The 15,826-nt window shown below is 45.0% G+C and overlaps 1 protein-coding gene across 1 annotated transcript in view; it reads left to right on the top strand.

Moving 5' to 3' along the window:
* ADAP1 (ArfGAP with dual PH domains 1) overlaps positions 1-15,826 on the top strand; it is a 350,022-nt gene that overhangs the window by 112,431 nt on the left and 221,765 nt on the right. The gene's annotated exons all lie outside the window — the stretch shown is intronic.

Raw genomic sequence — 15,826 nt, 5'->3', positions numbered from 1 at the left:
GCCTTGAAAATGTATTCATACCCCCTGAAATTTTCCACATTTTGTCATGTTACAACCAAAAACGTAAATGTATTTTATTGGGATTTCATGTGATGGACCAACACAAAGTGGCACATAATTGTGACATGGAAGGAAAATAATAAATGTCCGTCAACATTTTTTTACAAATAAATATTTGAAAAGTTTGGGGTGCATTTGTATTCAGCTCCCTGAGTTAATACTTTGTAGAACCACCTTTTACAGAAATTACAGCTACAAGTCTTTTTGGGGGTGTCTCTACCAGTTTTGCACATCTAGAGTGAAATTTTTGCCTATTCTTTGCAAAATAGCTTAAGTTCTGTCAGATTGGATCGAGAGCATCTGGGAACAGAAATGTTCAAGTCTTGCCACAGATTCTCAATTGGATTTAGGTCTGGACTGGACTGGGCCATTCTACCACATGAATATGCTTTGATCTAAACCATTCCATTGTAGCTCTGGCTGCATTTTTAGGATCGTTGTCCTGCTGGAAGGTGAATCTCCACCTCAGTCTCAAGTCTTTTGCAGACTCTAACAGATTTTCTTCTAAGATTGCCCTGTGTTTGGCTCCATCCATTTTCCAATCAACTCTGACCAGCTTCACTCTCCCTGCTGAAGAAAAGCATCCCCACAGCATGATGCTGCCACCACCATGTTTTATGATGGGGCTGGTGTGTTCAGGGTGATGTGCAGTGTTCGTTTTCCGCTACACATAGCGCTTTGCTTTTAGGCCAAAAAGTTCAATTTTGGTCTCGTCTGACCAGAGCATCTTCTTCCACATGTTTGCTGTGTCCTCCACATGGCTTCTCACAAACTGGAAACCGGTGCAGAGTCATTCCCCCCCCCCCTCCAGTACATACTTTCTCCCTCCTGTGCAAATCTCTTCCCCACCTTATTCATCTGTGAACTGGAGAGATATAGCTGCAACAGGATGGAAATAGATTTATTACTTATATACAAGTGAGAAAGGCATTCCGGTGCTACTGCCATGAAAACTGAAATCGAAATGGTTGTCAATGGTAATTCATTTTTATAGTGTACTCGGTATGTTTTAGAAAAAAAGAGAAATTTTAAGACTGAGTCACAATCTGTTTATTCTCCTGATTACCATCAGCTGTATAATCAGTTTAACGTAGAGATTTAAATTTTAAACAAGGAATTAGTAATTGTAGGATAGAGACATGCCTTGAACAGACAGTGTTTAGATGTAAAACAATAAGTGGCAGAAAAAAATACCACTGTACTGGGTCCTTCTGATCTGTAAATACAATATAGCTTATGTTACATAACTTCATGATGGTATCTGACTTTGTGCATTTTTGAAAGAATTACTAGAGCTATCCTAAGACTCATAAAGATGTTGGCTTTCATTTTAGTTTATATAGCTGAGCAAATTGGAGTTAAAGCAGAACTCCAGGCCAAAATCTTTGAAAAAAAAAGAATATACAGCAAATCCACTTTGTGTGCACCAGATGCTTTTGCACACCCATGTATGACATGGTAAGGACAGCAGTGACATGATTATTGTGGAATACATACCTCCTAACAGTCTGGATTGTGTGGGACTGTCCCTCGTTTAGACCATAGTCCACTGTCCCATGAGTCCTGCAAAGGCTCTGTCCCTGTATACTGTGTTTGTAGGCCATTTATATGCAAATCACCACAGTATGAATGACCTGGTGTATGAATGAGCCTACCACTTCATTTACATATACATGTGTTGCTGTCTCATTCATATGCAAATCCTCCTGCAGCTCATTTATGTAGTAAGCCCAGGGAAGCTCCTCCTCTAGCTTTCCCAGACCTGACCTTAGAGGAAGTGTTCTTTCTCACAAAGGACCTGATGGGAGTGCAAGAACATCTAAACATGCTGACTGAAAAAGACCTAGGGCATGTTTCTCAGGGAATGCTAAAGTGGTTGGACAGATAAACTTGAATAAAGCATGGGACCCAGGTACAAAACAGCAGATTGATTATGCTTTCCCCACTCTTTGGAAAGCCCACTGACTGCTGTCACTAGCAGGAAGGGCTCAATGGTCTGTCATTGCCACTCCAGGCCTCTGGTATGATGGCAGGCCAGTAAGCAGTGAGTGTTAATGGAGAGAGATGGTGCAGGACTTCCATGAGGTGAGACCTATCATGTAAGGGTGCTGTGCTCTGGTTAAGGGTGGATAGAAAAATAAGAGAAAGGAGGTCAGTAAGTAGCACAAGTTAGTTATGTGCGAAGCGACTGTCCTGATATTCCATAAGTGCCTCTGCCCAGCTTCTCATTCTTTTAAAGCGGAACTTTCCCCAAAGGGTCAAGTTCCATTTGTTTTCACCCCCACCCCTCTCCACTGCCACATTTTTTTGGGGGGGATCGGGCACCTGGTTTTGACAGGTACCTGCTCCCACTTCTGGTCAGATGTGCTGAGGTGACCTGAATACTGTTTTTTCAAAAGTTTCCGTGTATGTACATATGGGCTTTCTTAATATTAGTGGAAAACCTTTTAAAGTCTACCTGTCACAAAAAATCATAACTAGAGGTTACCTTCTGTGAAATCTAAAATAAGCAGTTGGTCCAGAAATACACTAAAAGCTGAAGTTATAGTCAATTCTCCAAAGCCGAGCTTGCTTTCTCAGCCTTACTATTGGATTACTATTGGACCTTTAACGTGAGGCGCAGCTTGCCAATAGGGAAGTGGGTAGAGAGGGAAGAGCAAATCTCAGCTTTTAATAGGAAAATATCTCTAGTTTTCTAACCTATGTATTCTTTTGTCAGACTGTTTTAATAAAATGTGCATATGTACTTTTTTTTTTTTTTTTTTATCTTATGCTCAGTATGAATTGTTCACTTTAGACTTTAGAGCTTTAGTAAAGCCTTTTTAAACTGTCACCTAGTTTGCACCTGCTCTAATCCACCTCTGGTTCTACACTTCTGTTTTGCAGTTTGTAAGGACTGCAGCTGTTGTGAATGAATATAGAATCATATCATGGGGCGTTATAAGAGCCGAACATAATTTACAGCTATTGTTGCCCACTCTGGTTACATTATGACTGTCACAGATGCAGTATTGTTCTGTGCCGAGACAGTAATGGAAAGCACAGTAGATACACTGTGTTCTAGGTTCAAGCTGTGCTGTTCTGTATAAGGATTGCCGAAGAAGTACAGGACATGACCACAAGTAATTTAATTTATAAGCATCATGGCTTTATGGCTTTGCTGCCTCTAATTATAGCTGCCTTCCAATGCATAAATGGTAATTCTTGTTCTGAAGTCTGTGTTCCGGGATCAATATAAAAACAATTTTTGAGCAGCTTATGGATTTTTTCTTTCCAGCAGAGGAACAATATGACACTGCAAGTTGCTTTAAACCGCGGTGTAAAATCATTGTGCGTGCAAGCAAATCACTAAGCTAATCAGTCGGAGCCGTTATTGAGTTTTTTATGTCATGTACAAATCTTTAAACCGATTTACCTGACCCAGGTTGCCATATCTACTTTCATATTTTGATATAACGTGTCACTTTATAGTGTGTGATTGAGTTCATTGCATTTGATCGATGTTCCCAAAAGGTAGCATGTCTTACAGCTGCTTGTAGCAGTATAGACAATGGTTGCTCATGTGAGCTAATGGCTGCATTTTATAAACTCTAGGCCTCGCACATGAAGCATGGGAAATATTTGCTTTGCAGCAACACAGTAAATGTAATTTCTAAATTCAATGTGATATTTGTGGGGTCTGTATCATCAGCCAGACATGTTGGTAAAAGCAAACCGTCTTTATTTTCAAAAACGGGCAAAACAGTCTATCAACTTCTGGTATAAAGCTCCATGCACACTAGATGCTCAAAAACCGCTGAAAAGAACCTGGATAAAAAAAAGGCTAACATTTTAGCATCTTTTGCCAGCGCTTTTGCAGTGTATAGGAGCATTTTCAAAAGTGTTTAGGAGTGGTAGTAATTTTGTTAAGGATCAGGCAGTGAATAACTGGTTGTTAAGGAGCAGGTCGCGAAGCCTACCATCACGCCCTTAACAACTGATTAATTTAAAGTCAGCTGTCGGGGAAACCCCCCTGACAGCTGATGAGTAAACAATTGCCAACAATAAAAAATTGGAGAAAAACAGCGTGGGGGTCGTACCTTGTGACGTCATCAGCCAGGGCATGCTGGGTAGCTGTCACAAGGGGGTGGGGTCGCCCGGTGACATCACTGGGTGGCCCTGTCCCTTTATTTAGCGGCAGGAGGTAGCTGAGCTGTCAACTGGCGGGAGCCTTCGTTCAGTTGCGGACCTTTTTTTTTTTTTTTTTTTTTTTTTTTATTTCGGGTTGGCCGCCAGTGTTAATCATGATTGGCGATGGATCGACATCAGGGGACATTGTTTTTATTTTTTAATAGAGGGCTGTGTGTATGTTTTTATTTACTTTTTAACAGTACATATTCACATAGGAGGGGTTAAAGGGGGCTTCCAGATTCTGAAAACCCTCCCCGCACCCCCACATCCACTTGGCCTGGGTTGTGGAGAAGAGGCCCTTGTCCTCAACATGGGCACAAGGTGCTTGGTGGAGGGGCAGAGGTAGGGGCACAGCTGATGAGTAATCCGTTGCTTGTTGGCCTGCTCCTTAACAACCAGAGATACACTGGTGGTTAAGGGTGTTAGTGGGCTGCTGACTTGAAAAGAAAAATGCCGGAAATCAGTGATTAGTAGCGGTTAAAATGGATGTAAACCCGATTCATGAAATTTTGAGCTGAACACATCTATCTGTGTTATCTTCTTTCTCTCCAAAGCACCAAGTCCAGTGGCTTTCTCCTGCTCCATAGCTCTGTTATCAGCCTGATAACTTCTGACAAGTTCTTACGACACAGGAGATAAAAGCAGCCTGAAATTTGTGTCGTAGGAGGTTGCTATAAATAGATTAGTAGACAGCTTGCCTTCTCATAGCATAGCTCTGCACATTACTTCCTTCCTTTGCCAATGTGGAGTGGGGGTGTGTACCTTGACTCCAATCAGCTGCCTTGGCTTCTAGCTTACAATGGTGTGCATGGACACATAGAATAACACTATTTACTTCTAGAGGCAGAAAAAAACCACTCAAACTAGCTACTAGGAGCTTAAAAATAGGTTAATGTGCATGGAGCCTAAATCAAACCTTCTGCTCACCGCCTGTATAAACTAGTCCAACACCGGGGGTTAAAGTGTTACTAAACCTAAAAACATTTCCCTGTATGAAGGGGAAGAGAGGGGAGAACAGATCAGCGCGGTGCACGGCTGCATCTCTTCTCCCCTCTTTTCCTCTTTACACTGAATTCGACCAACAGCAGGAGCCATTGGCTGTTGCTGCTGTCAATAAGATGCAGTGAATAGGAAGTGGGGGGGGGGCAGGCCTAAGTCCTGCTGTGTAAGTCTATGGAGCGCCCCATAGACACACAGCTCGGGACCGCGCTCTCCCCATAGCCAGCGGCTGGCTATGGTGGTCCCTCTAGAGAAGAGGAGGAGCCAAGATTGCCGCTGGGGACCCAAGAAGAGGAGAATCGGGGTTGCTGTAAGCAATACCACTGCACAGAGTAGGTAAGTATAACATATTTGTTATTTTAATTAAAAAAAGAAAAACATTTTTTTTTACTTTAGTAACACTTTTTAAGGTTCTCGCCTGCTTCAGGTTCCAGGAAAAGGAACCACAGGAACCCAGGCAGTGTCTCAGTAGTCCACGGCCCTCTCACAACTGTGTCCTGTTCCACTCAACACCTCACATACACCTGATGACAGTTTCCAGCTCTTTTCAGGACTCTCTTGCAGATGGGTTAACTTCCAGGGCGAAACAACCATAGTCATTGTTGGAGACTCTTTCCTACAAAAAAAAAAATCTCTCAGAACCTCCAACTTTAGGGTCCCATACCAGGACTTAACAATCCTGGGAAATTGCAAGTCAGCATTCTTTATTCTACTGTATCACCCCATAACCCCGCATCCTGCATGGGCGAGTACTCCTTATGTCTCCTGTCATCCCCCTTAAAGTTACCATAACCCAAATAATGGGGACACTTATGTGCCTTACAAGACCCATCCCTGGCATCCTGTACTCCTTAAAAGAAGCCCTTATTGAAGTTTGCTGATAGCTTGCTGTTGAGTTTACAGTGGACATAAAAAGTCTACACACCCCTGTCAACATGTCAGGCTTCTGCGATGTAAAAAAAGAGACAAAGATAAATCATTTCAGAACCTTTTCCACCTTCAATGTGACCTAAAAACTGTACAACTCAGTTGAACAACAAACATAAATCTTTTAAGTGGAGGGAAGCCTATTATGATGTCACAGTCCCAGCATCCTCTGGGACTGGGACACCATAATGGGGGGGGACATCATCCGGTGATGTCCCTATATAAGTCGGCGCGCACATTGTCCCCCTCATTGTGAGCAGAGAGAGCGACGAGGCAACATCTGAAGAGAAGAACAGAAGGTGGCCACAGAAGACCGGGCCACCGCCTGTAAAAGAGCTAGAAGAAGGCACGGTGGCCCGGCAAGAAGAACCGAAGAGGGGGACAAGACCCGGGAAGAGGGTGACAAGACCCCCGAAGTCGGAAGAAGAGGGTGGCGGCGAGGAAGAAAGCCAGGCTCCCCCGCTGGTAAAAGAGCTAGAAGAAGATAGCGGAGGAGTCCAGCGAGAAGACCCCCGAAGACGGAAGACACCCGGAGCTGTGCAATAAACTATTTTAACCCTTGTGTGTTGTGTTTTTTTTTTTTTTTACTTTTTTTTACAGGTGAATGGGTAGGGGTACATTGTACCCCATACTCATTCACATAGGGTGGGGGGCCGGGATCCGGGGGCCCCCTTATTAAAGGGAGCTCCCGGATTCCGATAAGCCCCCCCGCCCGCAGACCCCGACAACCAACGGCCAGGGTTGTCGGGAAGAGGCCCTTGTCCTCATCAACATGGCCCTTGGCACCCCCCCCATGTTGAGGGCACACGGTCTGGTACGGCTCAGGAGGGGGGGGGGGCGCTCGCTCGTCCTCCCCCTTTCCTGGCCGGCCGGGTAGCGTGCTCGGACAAAGGTCTGATGTGGCCCTGCCTACCTGGAGACGTGCTCAAAATGAGTGGACTTTCCTCCGCGTGTGTGGGCGAGTCCGTTTATTTCAAAAGTACGGCGGATAGTCCCGCGGACTTAGTACGCCGTATTAGTCCGCTGAAAAAGTGCTGTGTGTGCGCAAGTAGCCCGTTCGCAAAGTCCGGCGGACAGTCCGGCAGGAAGTCCGCCGGGCTAAGTCCGCCGGATAGTCCGCTACATGTGTAAGCGGCATTACAGAGGCAGTTGGACACTTTTTTTCAACTGCCCCTGAACTCACTCAGTTATCCTATGTGACCATGTACACAGTCTCGTTTATTGCCGTTGTTATGCAGTTGCGTTTTTAACAGCGTTTCTTTGGAAACAAAAAAATGGGTTCAGACGCCGAAGATTTCCATGTTTCAGACACCAAACACGGTACCGGCGTTTAGACGCGTTTTAGTTTATAAGCGTTTTTAAAGGTACCCTATATACAGTGTCATGCTGTCACCACTGAAAGCGCTTCCAAGTTCACCCAGTTCGAGCCGGCGATGATGTCACGTGCATGCATGTGGGAGTCGCTGTTTACGGCATGGCTCTGAAGGAACAGCATGCCGTAGGTGTTCTAATCCATCTCCAGTCTATTCAAAACTTAACACTGCAATGTTTTCATTGCAAAAGGAAGAGTATTGGAATTTCCTATCCAATGGTTCTAATGTGTCTTGTAGTGATGCAGCCTATCTACTTCTCTCAAGAAAAATTACCTTTATGGCACTTTCACACTGGCAGCGCCCGGGCATTGGCTGTAAAGTGCCACTATTTTTTTTTAACCCCTGCTTCGGTGGCACTGTCCATTGATTTCAATGGGCAGGGGCACTTTAGGAGCAGTGTATGCACCGCTCCTACAGCGCCTCAAAGATCCTGCTTGCAGTACTTTTTTTAGTGTCCTGCCATAGCACTGCTCCAGTGTGAGAGCACTCAGGCTTTCACACTGGAGTGAGAGGAGAGGCACTTTACAGGCACTATTTGTAGCACTATAGCGCCTGTAAAGCGCCTCAGTGTTAAAGCAGCCTTAAGACCCCTTTCACACTGCGGGCATTTTTCAGGTGCTACAGCGCTAAAAATAGCACCTGAATAAAGCGTCTCCATTCACTCCAGTGTGATAGCCCGAGTGGTGCGTTGGCAGGGCGTCAGAAAAAGTCCTGCCAGCAGCTTCTTAGGAGCGGTGAACTCACCACTCCTCCACCGCTGCTCCCCTTTGAAATCAAGGGGGCAGCGCTGCGATACCACTGGCAAAATGCCACTCCGGCTGCGTTTGGTGGGTGGATTTAACTGCTTTTCGGCCACTAGCAGGGGGTTAAACTGCCCTGCTAGTGGCCAAATAGCACCGCTAAAACGATGGTAAAGCGACGCTTAAAATAGCGCCACTTTACCGCTGAAGCCTGGAGCGGCACAGTTTGAAAGGGTCTAAGAAAGAGACTGACAGTCAACCTTTTCATGAAAAGGTCGGCATTAGTAGCCCCTGTATTCCACTCTTGACTGCTGAGAGCAGGTAGAAGATCATATATTCACATTTAGAGGGTTGAGATTATTCCACTTAATGTTCTACATAGGTAGTAAATGGACTGTTTCTTTTATCGAGCAGCCCAGCATGTAATTTGAAGGCTCTAATTATTCACAACGCAGAGGGATGTTTAGCGTGCCGGTGATGTTATCTTATTTGACCATTTGATTTATTCTTTTCCAGCAAGTGGTTTTTAGTAAGAGTAATTTCTTATCCAAACGTATTATCACAGGAAACTGCTGGTGAATACTGTGCTCCGCTATAGAAGTGAATTGCCTGTGGATTTAGAATATCACTGTATCACTTTTATTTCTTGGACTCTATTGACTTTTATGTCCGCAGGACAATTTCACGTGTTTACTGGAGATGAATCACCGTATTTTATAATCCTAATGCTCAAGGATCCATCATCCTTTCTGCTCGATAGAGTCATGATCCTGGCATTATACATTGATTATGGAAGATTCCTGCACATCCATCTTTCCAGAGATCTTGTAAAGGATGTTGGTTTATGTATTTCACATCTTCCCAAACATTTTGAAAGGGATCTTAACTAAGCACTGTTTGTGTCTGAAATAGCAACATAAAAAAAAACTCCACCATTATTTCAGTACACACCTTTTTAAGAAAATAAAAATCGTGGTATCTCGCTGGCAGACGTGTAGATATTTGCATGTTTCTCAGCATGTCCTGGCTGAGCTGATCAGATCCAGAGAAGAATATTTTTGGCTGTCAGGATGCAAAGGGAGATTTATCTACTGTCAGACAGCTGTGCTGTCTGAAATTATATAATAGAGGAGGTGGGTGTAGACACATAGATGGGGAGGGTGTCGGGTACTAGTTGCTCTCCCAGTTCTAGATTGTGTTAGAAGTTTTATTTGGTTTTATTTTACAATTTTTCCATTTTTTTTTTTTTTTATATCCGTCATCTAGTGAAAGTGGAAAATACCGCACGGTCGCTCTAGATGCGAGATAGCAGCCAGCAAAGCAAAAGAGAATTGGAAACAAGTGTTAACAAATGAATTGTGCAGCGCTAATAAGAACAGTTGCTATATAGTAAGAGACTTGTTTGGGGGTTCTAAGTAATTTCCCAGCAAAAAATACTAATTTAAACTTTTAACCACCTCCCGCCCGCCCTATAGCCGAATGACGGCCTTAGAGCAGGCGGGTTCCTTCGCCTGGCTGTCCCTGGACGGCCTTCTGTTTACTTCCGCAATGCGCGCCGCCGGGGGCGCGCATCGCGGAAGTTTTGTATTCGCCGTGTCTCCCGGAGACAGGCAAATACAGATCGCCGTGAACGGCCAATCAAAGCGGCCAATGGGAGATGATCTCATATGTAAACATATGAGTTCATCTCCCATTGCCGTGTCTCTCCCTCCTCACACAGAGACAGCGTGTGAGGAGGGAGAGCGATCTGTATGTCAGCCCCAGTGCCAGTGCCATCTGTCAGCCCCAGTGCCAGTGCCATCTGTCAGCCCAGTGCCATCTGCCAGTAGTGCCACCTGCCAGTGCCAGTGCCTGCCGTCAGCCCCAGTGCCGTCAGCCCCAGTGCCGCCAGTGCCACCTGCCAGCGCCAGTGCCACCTGCCAGCGCCAGTGCCACCTGCCAGCGCCAGTGCCACCTGCCAGTGCCAGCCCCAGTGCCGTCAGCCCCAGTGCCGCCAGTGCCGTCAGCCCCAGTGCCGCCAGTGCCACCTGCCAGTGCCACCTGCCAGCGCCAGTGCCATCCGTCAGCCCCAGTGCCGTCAGCCCCAGTGCCGCCAGTGCCACCTGCCAGTGCCACCTGCCAGCGCCAGTGCCATCCGTCAGCCCCAGTGCCGTCAGCCCCAGTGCCGCCAGTGCCGTCAGCCCCAGTGCCGCCAGCGCCAGTGCCACCTGCCAGTGCCGTCAGCCCCAGTGCCGCCAGTGCCGTCAGCCCCAGTGCCGCCAGTGCCGTCAGCCCCAGTGCCGCCAGTGCCGTCAGCCCCAGTGCTGCCAGTGCCACCTGCCAGTGCCACCTGCCAGCGCCAGTGCCATCCGTCAGCCCCAGTGCCATCAGCCCCAGTGCCACCTGCCAGTGCCACCTGCCAGCGCCAGTGCCATCCGTCAGCCCCAGTGCCGTCAGCCCCAGTGCCGCCAGTGCCACCTGCCAGCGCCACCTGCCAGCACCAGTGCCACCAGTGCCAGTGCCGCCAGTGCCACCTGCCAGTGCCACCTGCCAGCACCAGTGCCACCTGCCAGCGCCAGTGCCATCCGTCAGCCCCAGTGCCGTCAGCCCCAGTGCCATCAGCCCCAGTGGTGCCAGTGCCACCTGCCAGCCCCAGTGCCGTCAGCCCCAGTGCCGCCAGTGCCACCTGCCAGTGCCAGTGCCATCTGCCAGCCGCAGTGCCATCTGCCAGCCCCATTTACCAGAGCAATTAGCCAGAGCAAATAGCCAGCACCATCTGCCAGTGCCATCTGCCAGTGCCAGCCCCAGTGCCATCTGTCAGCCCCATCTGCCAGAGACATCTGTCAGCCCCATCTGCCTCCAGTGCCATCTGCCTCCAGTGCCATCTGTCATTGCCACGTGTCGTCAGTGCCACGTGTCGTCAGTGCCACGTGGGGTCACTTTGTGGGCATTTCCATTGTCCTGGTGCTCCAGGGCCTTCAAAACTGTAATAGGTGGTTGAGAAATAAATGTGTAATTTATGCTCCTAGAACGCCTGATGGTGCTATTTCAATATTGGGCCTCTGTATGTGGCCAGGCTGTGTAAAAGTCTCACACATTTGGTATCGTTATACTCAGGAGGAGTAGTAGAACGTATTTTGGGGTGTCATTTTTGCTATGTACGTGCTATGTGTTGGAAATATCTTATACATGGACAACTTTGCGTAAAAAAAAAATGCTTTTTCATTTTTTTTTCCACATTTTCCCAAAACTTCTGGAAAAAAAAATGAACCATTCAAACGACTCATTATGCCTCATAGATTATACGTTGGGGTGTTAGCTGTCCAAAATGGAGTCACTTTGTGGGCATTTCCATTTGTTCTGGTGCTCCAGGGCCTTCAAAAATGTAATAGGTGGTTGAGAAATGAAATGTGTCATTTATGCTCCTAGAACGCCTGATGGTGCTATTTCAATTTTGGGCCTCTGTATGTGGCCAGGCTGTGTAAAAGTCTCACACATTTGGTATCGTAATACTCAGAAGGAGTAGCAGAACGTATTTTGGGGTGTAATTTGTGGTATACACATGCCATGTGAGAGAAATAACCTATTACATTGAAAATTTTGTGAGAAAAAAAAAAAAATCTTCATTTTTCAAAGAATTGTGGGAAAAAGATGACAACATCAAAAACCTCACCATGCATCTTAGTAAATACCTTGGAATGTCTACTTTCAAAAAAGGGGTAATTTGGGGGGATATTTGTACTTTCCTGACTTGTTCGGGTCACAAGAAGCGAGATAGGCCACCAGTAAATCAGGTGTGATCAATTTTGTGCGATTCGCACCACAGCTTGTAGACTCTCTAACTTTCACAAAGACCAAATAATATCCACTAATTTGGGTTATTTTTACCAATGATATGTAGCAGTATAAATTGTGGCCAAAATTTATGAAAAAAAATTATAATTTGCAAAATTTTATCACAGAAACAAAGAAATAGGTGTTTTTTTTTTCAAAATTTTCGGTCTTTTTTCATTTATAGCGTAAAAAATAAAAACCCCAGAGGTGATCAAATACCACCAAAAGAAAGCTCTATTTGTGGGAAAAAAAGGACACAAAATTCATTTGGGTACAGTGTTGCATGACTGAGTAATTGTCATTCAAAGTGTGAGAGCACCAAAAGCTGAAAATTGGTCTGGTCAGGAAGGGTGTTTAAGTGCCCAGTAAGCAAGTGGTTAAACAAAAAGTTCTAGAAAAGGCTTGTTCTTCAAGCGGTTAATAAAACCAAAGATTTGATGTACAAACTAGAAACACAGGTAAAAAGGTAGACCTTATAACATCTGCAGCAGAGATTCAGGCATTTTACCCTAATGCAATGCTGCCTTTTACAAAATCTCCTAGTAATGGAAGTTTATAGTTTCTTGGTTTTTAACAGTGTTTTTGCGTACTGTGTGTACATTTTTGTAAGTGCAGAGCAGGAGTGAATTATTATTTTCTGGAATTATGTAAAGATTTACTCCTTAAAAACAGTTTCTATCAAGAAACATCAAACACTTCATTTATCAGCTGTAGGCTACAGTATTAAAGTACAATGACATCTACAAAATAATCTGTGGCGTTCTACTTGGGATGCTAATTGGTAATTCTAATGACCTGTTTGATGGTATTAATTCTGTTTGTAGTTTTTATGATGCCTCCAAGCTTCTAGTTCAACTTCTGATGATTAATTACCAATTTTGAGTGACATCTTTTTTGTAATGACACAGTACAGCAGATAAGTGCCTATTTGATTAAAGTGGTTCCCTTTCTATATTTCAAAAACTTAAGCTGGGCATACCATAGACGATTCGTTTTTTTTTCTTTTCAGCCGGCGAGCTGAACAAATAAAACTAACAAATTCTTCTTTCCACACAAGCAAGGTGGATGGAAAAATTAACACAAATCCCCACCAGGACATTGTAGTCTGACAGCTGCTCCTGTTGCTGTCAGAATACACTGTGTAGGAGTGGCTGCTGCTAATTGACAAAAGTTGTTGCTCAGTGGTTAGTACCTCTGCCTTGCAGCACTTAGGTCGTCGGTTTAAATCCCAGCCAAGGCACTACCTGCTTAGAGTTTGCATGTTCTCCCTGTGCCTGGATTGGTTTGCTCCAGTAGCTTCCCACACTCCAAAGACATGCTGATAGGTTAATTGGATCCTGTCAAAATTGACCCTAGTATGCGAGTTAGGAACCTTAGATTGTAAGCTCCTTGAGGGTAGAGACTGTTGTGAATGTGCAATATGTGTGAAGCACTGCGTAAATTGACGGTGCTATATATGTACCTGTAATAAATGAATACAATTGCAGTGTGTCTGTTTGACAGAAGTCATTCTAATCGTATTGGATACCTGCTTCACCCCTAATGTTCTCTGGTTCCTCCCACCAGCCTTGTGTCAGTACTATGTCTTGTAGAGAAGTAGAGATCAGCAGGAGAACCACAGAGTATGGCAGGGGTAAAAGCAGAACTAAAATCTCCATACTTAACATTAACTTTGTGGCAGCATTGTCTTCTGAGTGCCAGTCTTCAGGCCTCTTCATTCGCCGGCAGGGGTGACCTCATTCTTGCGCATGCACAGGAGACCGTCATTTCAGCACTCGGAGACCTGGCACTGTAAGCTGAGCTGCAAGTACACAGGTAGGGGCTTTACTGCAGAAGAGAGACTGCATGTCTATTCTGCAATAAAAGCCTGCCTGCTTGCAGTTTTTTACAGCAGGACTTTGGTGTGTCAAATCTTTCAGGTGGTTTTGCCAGCAACAGAGCGAAGATTCTACAAATGGGTACCAGGACAAGTGGCAAATGTCTTTTTTACCTGGGGTATTGTTTCCTTTTCTTTCAGCAACAGGGTATCTTTAAATTCTTCCAGAGGGAAACATCTTCATGGCGTAGATATGAACTCCTTATGTCTGCATATGTTTCACTGGGTGCCGTGTTTCCTTCTACTACTGAAAAATCTATTGTTCTAGGTTAAAGCTGATCTACAGGCAAATATGAAAAGCGATTTAATTTGGTAAAAAAAATTAAAAAATCATTAAATTAATATTAAATACAAGTAGTATAAATTCCAAAATATGTTTTGTGCGTGGGAGTCTTGGCTGTGGTACACAGCTCTGGAGGAATGGCACAGGTATGCCGTTCAGAGCGCATGCACCTGTGATGCGCTATGATATCTTCTAAACGGTGCACGTTTAGGAGATAATCGTTTTACCTACAGGTAAGCTTTATTATAAGCTTGCCTGTAGGTAAAAATAAAATATGAGAGTTCACTACTATTTTAACATGATTCACATCCAGTGAATGAATCGGGTTTGCACCATACTAACACCAAGAAATTCCCTATTGAAGGAGAGTGCAGTGAGTAGTGGTCTCATCAATGTACTCATGCTCTTTTATTGTTTGGAGTGGGTCAGTTACCAACTTAAATTACCCAACTACATTTGAGATAAGGGAAGTGATGACCCGGCTCTGTTGCCTGGCAAAGGGAATGAAATACCAGAGTGGCTAAACAGTGTTGCCAGTCTTTTGGCTGATATAAAAATGCATATGTATTTCAGCGGTGTATTCTGTTCTTTCCTAAATTTCCGCCTTAATTTCTACCTCATCAGCAATTTGCCTCTAAAGTGTGTACGTATGTGCCTGTTTGCGTGTGGTAGAGACATTAGATTGGAAGCTCTGATGGGGGTAGATATATTCATTATTTGTAGATATTCTGTTAAGGGCCCAGTTGCAACTACAGTAAAATTATATTACAATAATTAATTTTTTTACATGGTTCTATACAACCTTCCTTCCTTACGTGCATATGTGTAGGAAAGAATGCAGTAGGCTTATGCTTGTAATAGATCAGGGGTCTCAAAACTATGGCCCTCCAGTTGTTCAGGAACTACAATTCCCATCATGCCTAGTCATGTCTATGAATCTCAAAGTTTTAAAATGCCTCATGGGATCTGACGTTTTGCAACAGCTGGAGGGCCGTAGTTTGGAGATCCCTGTAATAGATGGATTTAAATTCAGTCAGTTCAGCAGGGACCAGACTAATTTTGATCCACCTAAGACTGTTCCCATTCGTGACTGTATAATTACTATGTGAACCAATAAACACACCTCCCTTTGCTGTGGTCTTGGAATCAGACTCATCTAGAAGATTAGGAGATTTGGAACTATAGCAAACAGTGGTGACCGCTCCTGTGCCAGGCCCCTAATCTACATACAAGGCACTAGACGCATTGACTTTTTTTTTTTAAGCATATGATTAGAGCCTGAGGCTCTAATTAGCTTCAAAAAAGGATGCGCCCTGAGCCCACTCACAGTATTCCTGATTCTCCTAGCCAATCGGGAAGCGGGTCCTGTATTGGCTGCTGAGGAGGAGATGCAGGGGGAAGCCGCTGAGGAGATGCCGAGCAGGAGACACCAAGGAGGAGACGCAGGCTCACGACCTAGATGGGGTAAGTGTGGGGTTTGCCGATCGACCAATCGAACGGGGGGTGGGGAATTTGGTGGGTGTTTTGTTTGCCGCCCCAAAAGATCCCCCCCCCCCCCCAAGAAATGGAGCAGGGCAGGAGGGCA

Source organism: Lithobates pipiens, unplaced genomic scaffold (assembly GCF_037356315.1).
Source record: "Lithobates pipiens isolate NorthernLeopardFrog02 unplaced genomic scaffold, aLitPip1_a1.2 Scaffold_22, whole genome shotgun sequence".
NCBI classification, from domain to species: Eukaryota; Metazoa; Chordata; class Amphibia; order Anura; family Ranidae; genus Lithobates; species Lithobates pipiens.
Note: the sequence above shows the minus strand (reverse complement) of the source record. Positions and strands in the feature narration are given on the sequence as shown.